The sequence below is a fragment of the Lontra canadensis genome, unplaced genomic scaffold (genome assembly GCF_010015895.1).
Source record: "Lontra canadensis isolate GAN:19392208 unplaced genomic scaffold, GSC_riverotter_1.0 scaffold6, whole genome shotgun sequence".
NCBI classification, from domain to species: Eukaryota; Metazoa; Chordata; class Mammalia; order Carnivora; family Mustelidae; genus Lontra; species Lontra canadensis.
In genome coordinates, this window is record NW_022631000.1 from 35,108,761 (window position 1) to 35,121,942 (window position 13,182).

General features: G+C 42.6%; 1 long non-coding RNA gene across 2 annotated transcripts; it reads right to left on the reverse strand.

Annotated features, from left to right (window-relative positions):
- Window positions 1–1,009: 1,009 nt before the first annotated feature.
- On the reverse strand, window positions 1,010–12,491 carry LOC116864719. Of its 2 annotated transcripts, none has more exons than XR_004382079.1 (3): window positions 12,232–12,491; window positions 8,348–8,417; window positions 1,010–1,382 (listed from the first exon to the last, which is right to left on the reverse strand). It is a non-coding gene; the product is annotated as an uncharacterized LOC116864719 (long non-coding RNA). The 2 variants fall into 2 exon arrangements; XR_004382080.1 differs by lacking the exon at window positions 1,010–1,382 and adding an exon at window positions 4,245–6,183.
- Window positions 12,492–13,182: the final 691 nt, after the last annotated feature.

A 13,182-nucleotide genomic window follows, 5' to 3' on the forward strand; every position in this document is an offset into this window, starting at 1 on the left:
AGCCACCTCTCCCAGGAGGGGTCTGTCTTGCACATATACATGGTCAAGCAGTATCTGAGGGACAAATGGAAGGGCAGATTTGGATAAGGTCAGAGGTGGTAGTTGGGGCAGGTGGGAGGGGTGGGCACTAGAAGTAGAGGCCTATATGTGAGGCCAAGGTCAGGGGGCTAAAGCTGTGGCAAGTGATGTGGTTTTCCTGGGGACTCCCAGCCTGTTCAGGCATCACCAGGCTGACTAGGGGGTTGATGCCCTGATGTGGACTTCAGCTGTTAGCCATCCTCATGTAGGGGTGTGTGTGTGTGTGTGAAACGATCCAGCACGGGGGACTGGGGACGAAGGAGGCACTCGCCCCACCACCCCTCTGTTGCTGAGAAAATGTGAGGCTACTCATGGGGGGAGGGGCAGCGTGGCAGCGGGGATGGGAAGCTGGTGTAAGGAAATAGAGCTGTCCTGTTCCAGGCTGAAGATAGCCCAGGCCCACACCCAAGCTGTGGCTGCTCCACCCCTGCTCTGGCCTGCGTCAGCCAACCACTGACACAGGAAGAGTACTTCTTAGAACCAGCAGAAGAGGTTCTGTAGGGGCAGACAGAGCCCAGCTCTCTGATGGAAGGTCTCCAAGCCATCCTAGTCCAATTCAGCCAGACCCCGGCTTCACCAACACAGGCTTTCTGGGCTGTGGTTATGGAGGTGGATTCCTTTCTGTTTATCAAGATCACACTGGCCAAGGCCAGGTGTACCCGGGCCAAAACAAGCAGACCTTGACCCGGCAACATACCAACCCATTGGTTTCACCATGTTCTCCCTGAATGTCTTTCAGCTCGACTGATACATCACGATCGGGATGGTTTATGTTAACTAAAACCAACTGCACCCTCCAGCCCGCCCCCCCCCCACCGCACCCCATGCCAGCTTCAGCCATTTCTGTTCATAGGCGCAGCCTGCGTGTCCGTGCAAAGTGAAGTAAGGTGGGTTTTTTCCCTACAAGGTGGAGGCACTGAATCCCCATTGCTTGGGACGTTTTAAAAATCCTACCCACTGCTTCGGTTTGCTCTTTGAGAATATGTCCCAGCTCCAGGAGAGGTTAATCCACTGTGCTTGTTTTATTCCATGTGGCCAGCTGAATGGGGCTTTTCTTCTTCAAGATTTGCAAAGGATAGTCAAGATCCTGCTTCAATCACCGGCATTTCAGAAGGGTTCTTGAAATAACAGAATGGTTGCTTTGCACTGTCGACATTTTCGTCAGTGAATGTTTATGAAGTGCCCACGCCGATGTTGCTTGCCAGTTCTGAACCCAGATAAGAGGGCAGGTTCTTTTTTCTGTTGCAGAGGGAGGCTTGGTCAGTAAATTGCATTTCTTCTAATTCCTGAAGGCCTTCCTTTTCCTGAGAAGGGGGTGGGGGAGAGGAGAAGTCATTTTGTTTTTGCAAATGAAAGAGTAAAGTTTTTGCTAATGCATTGTATTTCCTCACTTATCTCTTGGTTTTCCAGATGGTGCTTTGTTTTCCAAACCCCTCAAATCACCTGTCTTTGCACTAAAAATAGTCAAACATTGTTTGAACTCATACTGTAGCAACTTGTGAATTCAACAGATAGTTTCAGTTTTTCTGACCCACTCTCTCTCTTTTCATCCACTGCACCCAAGAACAAATCATTCAAATGCTGCATGGCTGGAATGAGTCCCAGGGAGGGAGTCCATCACTGACCAACTTCTCTAGCCTGGGCGGTCTTACACTGACCCCTTGTGGTGAGGACAGCGTGGGCTGTGTCCTTGTGCTCACCATGGAGGGCAGGGGCTGCTGGGCTGGTCTTAAAGAGCAGGTGGCAAAAACAGCTTGTGAGGTCCGAATGGCCCCAGGGTCCTCGGGCACTCAGTGCCATCATATGCACTCTCCACAGTGAAAAGGCTCTGGGCTGTGGACTTGGCTTTACCTCTTGTTTGAGACACAGTAAACCAGACTTCCTCAACAGAGGAAGTCATTCCCTGGGACGAAAAGGTGCATTACCCGTTCTAGGCCTTAGCAGGAGCTTTTAGTCAGAGCAGGAGCTCCTTTGGCTGGGCTTTAAATCACCTCGCTCTTCTCAGAGCCTGGCCCGTTGCCCGACACTTGGTAAACACTCCATAAATCCTTGCGAAGTAACTTCTGTTAGTCTCTCATCAACAGTCTTTTACTGACCACTTACTGTTTGGGGTCCTTGGTTAAGCCTAGGGATATGAAAACGTGTAAAGGACAGTCCCAGACTTGAGTCTAGTTGGAGAATGAGGCCAGGCACAAGAGAGGACACTCACCGGCATGGAGGGATGTGTTTTCATTGCTCAAGGAGTAACAACCAGCAGAGAGAGGCACTAGTGTTTGGGGAAAAGGCAGAGCCACCTAGGACACGACATCAGTCAGTCACTCGGATTGGGAATAGGGCTCTACTTTTAAGGAAGTGATAAAAGTAAAATCTACCAAGTACCTCCTACCCTGTGCCGCGTCCTTTACGTACATCATTAATTCTCACAACACGCGTGCCGGGAAGCGTCTCCATCGTCTACCAGGGGATGAAGGAACTCGGGCTCATGGAGCTAAGCAGTTCTGCCCAAGGCCACACAGCACTGAACAGGAGCACCAGGCTTCTGATGCAGGCCAGTCGAACACCAGAACCCATGCCCCCTTTCACCACCCTCTCTGCCAAGGAGGAGAGGTCAGGAACCTTATCAAGTACCTTGGAGAATTATTTGAAGCTTCTTCCAAAGCCAGATGCTGCAGCTCCTAGGAGGCAAAGGCCAAGCTGGTGGCCTCAGGTTGTCTGAGTGCAACACTGAATGGGGTGGTGGTGGAGCTGCTGGGTTCCTGGGGTTGATCCCAGGACCTGGCCAGCCTGCAGCCACAGAGGTCACATTGGGCTCAGGTGTGGGCACAGGCATGCCTCCCCTGAACTAGTTCCCAGTGGCACACAGCTGATAAGAAGCATCCACCACTAATCTCCAAAAGACCTCTGATGCTTTATAAAGAAGCCAAAGTTTCCAGGCTTGAATATAGAAAGATTTAATTACAGTGGGACTCTAGAAAAGCCACACAGGTTGATGTACAGTAGAGTGGTTAAGGATGTGGACTCTGGAATGAAGTATTTGGGTTTGAATCATGGCTAAGCCACTTACTGGCTATGTGAAATCACCTTTCATGAGTTACCCCCAACACACCCCATAGGGTTTTTGAAAGATGTGAAATGAGTTAACATATGTGAAACATAGTGCTTATGTAAACAGGCGTCTCTGTATTTTTCTCCCAGCAGAATTTAGCAAAGTTATGTACCCTTCAGGTTGTCATCCAGGATTCAAGTCTGGATTAAGGATTTAAATGAGGCTTAAGTGGACACGTCTAAAGACATTAGTGTTCCTTTGGAAATAGACAAATCCTTATTGTGCTCAGAGTACAACTTGCCAGTCAGCTGGTAAGAGATTTGGAGAGAAATCTTTCACATCTAGCCAAAAGTGACCTCTAATGGGCAGAAGGACCTATTGCTAACTCGTACTGCAAACTAAAATGTTCTTGTAAGGGAAAGACAGACTGTTGGGAGTATGGGAGCTGATCATGGGTGAGGAAGGTTGTCATGGGCCAAAAGGAAACTGTCGCGAGAAGCCCTATACGTTGGCATTGTGGTGACCATGACCTTTAAAAGTCACTCTATCTCCTCTACAGCCAGTGCTGATGAGAAAGCCCAAGGGCTTCTCATAACACACTCCTAGAGAACGTACAAATGTGAATATTTTGGAAAGTCACATATGTGAAGAATAGTCTTAAAAATATTCATCAGTTGGTTAAGTGGCCGACTCTTGATTTTGGCTCAGGTCATGGTCTCAGAGTCTTTAGACTGAGCCCTGCATTGGGCTCCACGCTCAGCATGGAGTCTGCTTGAGATTGTCTCTCCCTCTCTCTCTGTCTCTCCCCTACTTGTGCTCCCTTGAGTGTACTCTATCTCTCTCTAAAATAAATCTTTTAAAAAAGTATTCATCTCAAAGGACAAAGGAACTATCTTAAAAGCAATTCTTATTGGCCACATCTTAGATAATTATAGCAAAATAAACGATGGTAATGGATTATGACCCACAAGATGGGTACACACTGATACACATAAACAAATGAGTAAATGAAGAAGGGAAAGCTCTTCCTTACAGTAGGATTCCAACTAATAAATATGGAAGGAATGCTGGAATTAGAAAATCATTTTCAATAAATGTTTCAGGCTAACATCAGTAAAATTAGTAGGCAGAATGATGATAAAAACAGCATTTATGTGATCTCAAAACACCTCTTCTGTAAGGTACTATTACTTATAAAGGGGGAACTAGTAACATTTAAGTAGAGAACACTGATAGACACCACCTCCATCGATGACCAAAGTTAAAACCATCAGTCATGGAACCAATCAACATGGGCCTCCTAATCTGATGCACTGAGGAAGATACAACCTCACTTCTGTTGTACTCCTACCAAAAACACAAAACCTGAGTCTAACCATGAAACAACAGGCAGACCTCAATTAAAGAGCATTCTACAAAGCTCCTGTTTTACCCTGGGAGGAAGGAGCAAAAGAACTCTATAGTGATGGAGTAGAATTGGAGGTTTCATACGAAAAGACGTAGAAACGATGATACCAAGTAGCAATGAGTCTACCTTTTGCCAGAATTTGGTCCCTCACTAACAGGAACTTGTATTTCTTAGAGGAATGGCTTGTTCCGGGGTTGAAGCAGAGAAAGTACAAGGCGAACCTGGACTATCTTGTTGTACAAGAAAGTAACATAATGCCCAAAACTAATGGGGACATATCGAAAGGTCGAAGGAGCTAGCCTACAGGAGTCTCCACTGGCCTAATTTGGGATGATGTCAGCATCACAATGAGAGGAATTTTTTTTTTTTTTTTAAGATCTTAAGAGTCTATAGATACTTGAAATAGTAAGAGATGAAGGGAAAGCTCTCTTCATAGAAGAATGCCAACCAACAAATGTTTAAACAGCTAGAAATAGAAAACCACCATTTTCCAACTGCTATAGTAAAAAATAAAACAAAACAAAAACTTGATTCAGATAAGACCATTAATGGATGCTAAAGCCATGGGTGAAAACTATCAAGGAACAGGGAATTCACTCAATCTTCATGTATAACCCCACAGAGTACAGATTAAAAGTACCTTTATAATGGAGGACTATGGTAGACACCACTTTAGTCAAATGACCAAACTTAATGATAATGGGACAAATTGACATGTGCCTGCTAAGTGATACACTGAGAACACAGTATCATCTATGTAGTGTGCCTACCAAAAATGTTTAAACATGGACCTAATCATGGGGAATTTTCTAGATTAATGCAGCTTAGGAGATAGTAAACTAAATACAATATATAAACTTTGGACCCTGCATCAAACAACCAACCCCCAGTTATAAACAACAACAAATTCAACAATCTGGGAAATTCTAAGATAACTGTATATTACATATCTGTATCAATGTTAAATTTCCCATGATGACAGTTGAGTTGTGGCTATGGGGGCAAATGTCCTCGATCTTTGGTGGTATGTGTTAGAGTATTTAAGGGTGAAGTGACTTAAATGGTTCAGAAAACAAAAATATGTGGCTACATATATATACCCAGAGAAATCATGCGTGTGTAGCAAAATATAATTACTAATGAAACTTGGGTAATGAATATAAAGGTACTGGTTGCTACTACTCTTAATTTTCCTTAGAGGTTTGAAATGTATCAAGCTATAATGTTGGAAAAAATAAAGCTCTTCAAAACAAAAAAGGTTGAGGTCATGGAAGACAGACAAACTGAGGAACTATTTCAGAAGAAAGTAAATTAAAGGCAATATGTGATTCTAGATTGGATCCTGGACCAGAAAAGGGCATTGGTAGGAAAACTGGTAATATTTGATTAGGTCAATATAATTTTTTTTTTAATTTCCTGACTTCGATAATCCTACTATGGATATGTAAGATAAAGATCCTTATTTTTAGGGAGTATACACTAAAATACAGGTAAGGGGACATCATGACTGCAACTTACTCTCAAATGTATCAGAAAATCCAGTACATACACACATGCAGAGGGAGAGAGAGTGATGAAGCAAGTTGGGAAATCTGGGTGAAGGCTACACAGGAATTCTTTGTACCATTTTTACAACTTGTATTTTGTAAGCCTGAAATTATTTCAAAATGAAAGTTAAAAAAATGTTCATTTCAGTTTTTTTCAACTTGGTTTTCTTATGTCACTGCAGTGGGTTGAAAAGTGTCCCCCACCTCCCCCAAATTCATTTCATCTAGAACCTTAGAATGTGACCTTATTCGGAAATAGTGTCTTTGTGGCTGTAATTAGATGAGGTCATACTGGATTAGGGTGGGGCCCAAATCCAGTAACTGGTGTCCTTATAAAGAGGGGAGAAGACATACACCGAGAGAAAAGGCCACATGAAGAGGGAGGCAGAAAATGCAATGACATGGCTACGAGCCATGGAATGCCAGGGACAGCTGGGAGCCACCAAGTGGCTAGAAAGAGTCAAGGAAGGATTGTTCCCTAGAACCTTCAAAGGGAGCACGGCCCTGCTAACACCTTGATTTCAGACTTGTAGCCTCCAAAACTGTGAGAGAATCCATTTTTTTTAAGCCAGCAAGTATGTGGTAATTTGTTACAGTGACCCTAGGAAGTTAATAGTCACCCACCTGCTTAACACAGTGGCTCTCTGGTCTACAAGTCACCACAGTCTGGCATCCACAGGCCTCTGACAATGCTAAAATGGTGATACCACTGACTGACCATTCACTACAGGTCTAACACTGTGCTAAGTGCACCACATACATACATCATGTCTTTTAACCCTTGTACCATCTGAATACAGCAGACTCAATGACTCACTCTTCAGATGGGAAATGGAAGTTTGGAGACATTAAGTAGTGTGTACAAAATTAGATAAAAACAGTGACCGCCAGCAGTCTGACTCCTTAAGTCCACTATTGCCTGTCTTCTCTGGCCACACAGGGCTGGTGTTCCCCCCAGCACGCACTCCACAGTCCCCCTTACACGCTACCTCAGTATTACATTGCCTTTCCTTCTTGGTCTTTCAAACTCTTTCCCATCCCAGGCACCCCGCATGTTTCCTGTTCCCTGTGAAAACTTTCCAGGGTCTTTTAGGCCACAGGGGTTCCTCTTCCTTCTTTAAACTCAGCACTCATTATACTGCTTGCCTGGCCCTAAACTATACTGAAGATTATTTTGGATATTATTTGGATTACTTTGGATGTGATTTGGCTTTTTAAAAAATGGCCTCCAACTGGAAAGCAAGTACCCTGCAAGCAAGTATTAATTATATGTGGATATTTGCCACATATCTAGCCATCGAGACTTTCTCTGCCTTTATTTCTCTAGGTAGAAACCTATCATGGTAGCCTTCATCAGGTTTAGTGTAATTATGGCGACACCTGACATTTGTAATTTGACTATTTTCAAGTAAGTCAAAAATTAATTTGCTCTTCATTTCACTTGTGTGGAAAATATCGTCTGCCAGGACTAACCAGTTTCAACATGATGTCATTGTACATTGTTAATCCATGTTGCAGCAATTATTAAATGAATAAGACTTGGTTTGCTTGAGAAGATCCAAGGAAATAAAACATTTTGAGCAGGTAGTTTTGTAATTTAGGGTGGAAAATACTGAACCTCATGGTGGCTTAGATTTATGATGTGCCTTGTCTTTGTGCTGTGGACAAAGATCTGATGTGTCAAATGCTCTGTATAAAAACAGGAAGAATCCACTTGCGGAGTTTTTCCACAAGCACTCCAGCAATGCAAAAGCTTGTCAAAGGAGAAATTCCAGTTTGAAAATGTTAGCCATAGAATACCGGTCAGCCAGTAGAGAGAGGTTGGGCACAGTATGCATATGGCCACTTTCACAGACGTGGAGATTTGTGGAGGTCTTGGATTATCCTCTGTGACGTCAGGGGTCTACTGCAAAAAGACCAGGCAGGTAACACCAACGAACAAAAAGAGCAGGATTCAAGAAAAATACCACTGTCAGCACACTGACGGATGCAAACTGACAGCTGGCTTCAGCGGCGTCAGTGCTGTGATTAAGAGGGAAGAGAAGGAGCTATGATGCATTGGTATGTGTGCACCCCAACCAGAGAGCTACTTGGGGCCAGTCAGTTGATGCCAGGGATTGTGGATCTCATATATTTTTTAAAAAAGAAGCTGAAAGTTTAGGTTTTTATGTGACTACTTTCAATAAAAATATGTAGGAGCTAGTTCATTTAAAACTAACATTGCACAAACCAAATACACGCGCAAGCTAGGATTTGGCCATGGCCTACCAGTTTGCTACTCCTTGGCTGTTGTTTACAGGTCTCTGGTCTCCGTTTCGAGCTCCAGGAACCTAGAACCCTGTGAAAGGAATACATACATTCATAGAGGGGCAGTTGGATAAAGAACACATTGAAAGTTGAGGGCTTAAAAACATCCATATTAGCAGTAAGTGAAACTCATTCATTCCTCAGTATTTACTACACACCCTATTATGGGGTCAGGCACAGTTGTAGGATTAGATGAGGGGCATACGATAATGAACCACTTTTTACTGCTCTCTTGAAGCTTATATTCTTATGAGTAAGAGTCAATGATAAAACTAAGGTAATTTCAGATAGTGGTTTTAGGAAAAAATTAGTGCTAAGGAATAGAACATGATGAGAGTGGTGTCAAGAGATGCTTATTTTGGATACGGTGTGAGAGAAGCCGCCTGTGGAAGGGCACATGGATGATGGAGCCAGGGCATAAGATTTGGGAGAGCATCCCAAGTAGGAAAGACAAATGCAAAGGCTGAGGAATAGATGTGCATATATGAGAAGGAGAAACAGGGGTTGGTTGATGAAGAGGCTAACAAACATTGGATTATGTACAGCCAGAGTCAGGGGTTTGTATTGTATTCCAAGGGAAGGGGAAATCATTGGAAGCATTATGTATTAGAGGAACACGATTAACGTTTTAACTAGATTAGCTGCTGTTTGAAAGACTGTGGCAAGGGCATAGACAGAAATGCTGCTACCATAGTGTGAGGTGATAGCTGATGAAAGGAATGGGGTGACATATAAAAGCAGGCAGAGTAGCAATTTCCTCTGTATGTGGTACTGGGTTAGATGTAAACTAACCATCAGTGGCAAAAACAGAAGGGTTGAGAGAACACCTGGACCAGTGTTCTCATGAAAATCTTGTCCAGAATCAGATCTAACTTTGGTGAAGTAACATTCTGAAATTACTCTATTTTGAACTGTGTCATAGGAAGTAGTTGGGGTGCTTTCATATAAGAAACTGTTTGAATTTTAAGCTAAAATTAACCTTTATATTTGCCCAATATATAGTCAAACAAAATGCTCTGAGGTAAGGCCAAGGGCTGATGAGGTTAAGTAACTTGCCAAGTCCCCTTAGTGGAGGGGTATGAAGTCCATCTTCCTTTCATTAACAAAATTTCAATGAACAAAATTCAAGTGGCTACAAAGTCAAGCTGTGACTTCCAGCCACACACATAGCTACTCTAGGGGACATGCAGGGATCAAAGCCCAACCAATGAATACTGCCCCCCATCCCAATTTCCCCAGTGGGGAAGTGATGGTTTTCCTTATCAAACCCCATGTACATCTTCTCTCATCCCGCTAAACTAAGCTCCCAATACGCCTATGATTTTATCATGAATTCTGGAAAAACCTGGTCTTTAAGGAAAAAAAACCAAAAACGTCACCATTATCTATTACAGCCCTAAGAAATGGCCCTTAGGACAATGAATATTATGAAATTCCCTTGTTTTTGGAAACTCATGAGAGCTACCTTTAAATTTTTAAAGAATGGCTTTTGATGCAGGCTGTGGGTATAATAAATGTGGTTACTAACTCATGGTAACAAATATTTAAAGCTTTATAAAACAGCTTTCTCCTCGAGGAGAACACAGGCAGCAGCCTCTTTGACCTCAGCTACAGCAACTTCTTCCTAGGAACATCTCCAAAGGGAACAGAAGCAAGGGCAAAAATGAACTATTGGGACTTCATCAAGATCAAAAGCTTTTGCACAGGGATGCCTGGGTGGCTCAGTGGGTTTGGCCTCTGCCTTTGGCTCGGGTAACGATCTCCGGGTCTTGGGATTGAGCCCCACCTCAGGCTCTCTGCTCTGCGGGGAGCGTGCTCCCCGCCCCCCCCCCCCCCGCCTACTTGTGATCTCTGTCAAATAAATAAAATCTTAAAAAAAAAATTAAAAAAAAAAGCTTTTGCACAGCAAAGGAAACAGTTAACAAAACCAAAGACAACTGACAGAATGGGAGAAGATATTTGCAAACAACATATCAGATAAAGCGCTAGTATCCAAAATCTATAAAGAACTTAGCAAACTCAACACCCAAAGAATAATCCAATCAAGAAATGGGCAGAGGACATGAACAGACATTTCTGCAAAGACGACATCCAGATGGCCAAAAGACACATGAAAAGTGCTCCACATCACTTGGCATCAGGGAAATAAAAATCAAAACCACAATGAGATACCACCTCACACCAGTCAGAATGGCTAAAATTAACAAGTCAGGGAATGACAGATGCTGGCAAGGATGCGGAAAAAGGGGGAACCCTCCTACACTGTTGGTGGAAATGCAAGCTGGTGCAACCACTCTGGAAAACAGCATGGAGGTTCCTCAAAAAGTTGAAAACAGAGCTACATTATGCCCCAACAATCACACTACCCTAAAGATACAAATTAGTGATCCGAAGGGGCACATGCACCCAAATGTTTATAGCAGCAGTGTCCACAATAGCCAAACTATGGAAAGATAGCCATCAACAGATGAATGGATAAAGAAGATGTGTACATATATACAATGGAATACTATGCAGCCATCAAAAGAAATGAAATCTTGCCATTTGCCAGGATGTGGTTGGAACTAGATGGTATTATGCTTAGCGAAATAAGTCAATCAGAGAAAAACAATTATATGATCTCTCTGATATGAGGAAGTTGAGAGGCAACGTGGGAGGTTTGGGGGGTAGGAAAGGAATAAATGAAACAAGATGGGATCGGGAGGGAGACAAACCATAAGAGACTCTTAATCTCACAAAACAGACTGAGGGTTGCCAGGAGGAGTGGGGTAGGGAGAGGGTGGTTAGGTTATGGACATTGAGGAAGTTATGTGCTATGGTGAGTGCTGTGAAGTGTAAACCTGGCGATTCACAGACCTGTATCCCTGGGGCTGATAATACATTATATGTTAATAAAAAAATAAAAAATTAAAAAAAAAAAAACACCTCAAAACTTAGACCTCAGTAAAAAGGCAGTCATTTTGATGCTATTTACTAGTCTTTCTTTAAGGTTAAGATACCAATCATTAAGGACAAATGTAACATTCTATACCATGAAAGGACTTAAGTATTTAGAATCAGATCATTAGAACAAATACTAAACAACTCATTTGCATTACAACTTAGGGCTATACAGGGGAAACACAAGATAATGAGAGAACATATACAGAGTTGGGAAATAGGCACACAAAGCTATCAAGGTGCAGGCACTAATTAAGAATCAGGAACTCAGGGGCCCCTGGGTGGCTCAGTGGGTTAAAGCCTCTGCTTCAGCTCAGGTCATGATCTCAGAGTCCTGGGATGGAGCCCCACGTCGGGCTTTCTGCTTCGCGGGGAGCTTGCTTCCTCCTCTCTCTCTGCCTGCCTCTCTGCCTACTTGTGATCTTTGTCTGTCAAATAAATAAATAAAATCTTAAAAAAAAAAAATCAGGAACTCAGTGAAACAGCTAGTCAATGAGGCAGCCGTCCAGTAACACTTGTAGAGTAACACAGCCTGGGTTGCCAGACTTCTAAAATTTCAGACTAGTAAAAAAAATAAGAAAAAAAAGACAAGTTACCAAATCTGAATCTGACCAAGTCTTGAGATCTATGAAGTTTGTAATACAGGAGACAGAAATGTATGTCCAGGGATTCCACAGGGTTACAGTGAGCAAACCCAGAATATGAAAATGATCTCAGAACAATTTTAAGGGTAAAAGGGTGGGAGAATCTGTGATTAAAACCAATGTAACATATATGGACTTTGCTTGAACATCCTAATATAAAAATAAATTAAGAGATAGTAAGGATAATCTGGATATTGACTGGGTAGTTAGGCATTACTGTTAAGTATAATAAAAGTACTGTGGTTATGTTTAAATCCTTACCTTTTAGACTGAAATAATTGGGGATGGTATCAGTTGTCTGGGATTTTCTTCCAAATAAGCGTGCAAAGTAGAATGGTGAATTGGTAGGTATGAACAAGGTAGGCTGACCATGAACTGATCACTTTTGGAGCTGAGATAGGAGTATTGTACTACTTCTACTGGAAAATTTCCTTAATAGAAGTTCAAAAATTGATATACTTCAGTTTATAAATTCAGGTAGAGCAGTAGCAGGATGTCAACTTCTTGACAAAACCTAGAAAATGTTTTTTATTTTTTTTTTGGCCTGTTGCACAAGGCAAAAATTAGGATACCTGGAAAAAGCCATCTCTGCCAAAGCCATCTCTGCCAATACAAATCTCACCCCACATGCAGATGTGTTCCCTGCCTCTTCCATCTTCACAAACCTCACCCATAGTGCTCTTTCCAAACAAGGGTAAGTAGGTAAAAATTTAAAAACTATTAAGAGTTCAAGACTGTAACAAACAGGGCCTTTGCTGACTTTTGCCTTTGTCTTTCTTCAATGCCTATCTTGTAAAGGAAATAGTTCCTGTTTAGATATAGTTTAGGCTCTTAAGAAACAGCTATAGTTTAGCAGTATTACAAAATCATATATAGAAAGGACGTTTTTCTTTTAAAGATTTTATTTGACAGATTACAAGTAGGCAGAGAGGCAGGCAGGGAGAAGGGGAAGCAGGCTCCCTGCTGAGCAGAGAGCCCGATGCATGGCTGGATCCCAAGGCCCCGAGATCATGACCTGAGCCGAAGGCAGAGGCTTAACCCACTGAGCCATCCAGGCACCCCTAGAAAGAATGTTCTTAATGCTATTCACCTCCTTTCAGAAGTTACTCTTTTATACTAGGTCATGTTAGTTTCTAGTTAGATATAGAACTTATTTAAGTAGCACACCCAACATTTTAAAAATCAAAATGAGTCTTGTCTCCTTCAATGTAG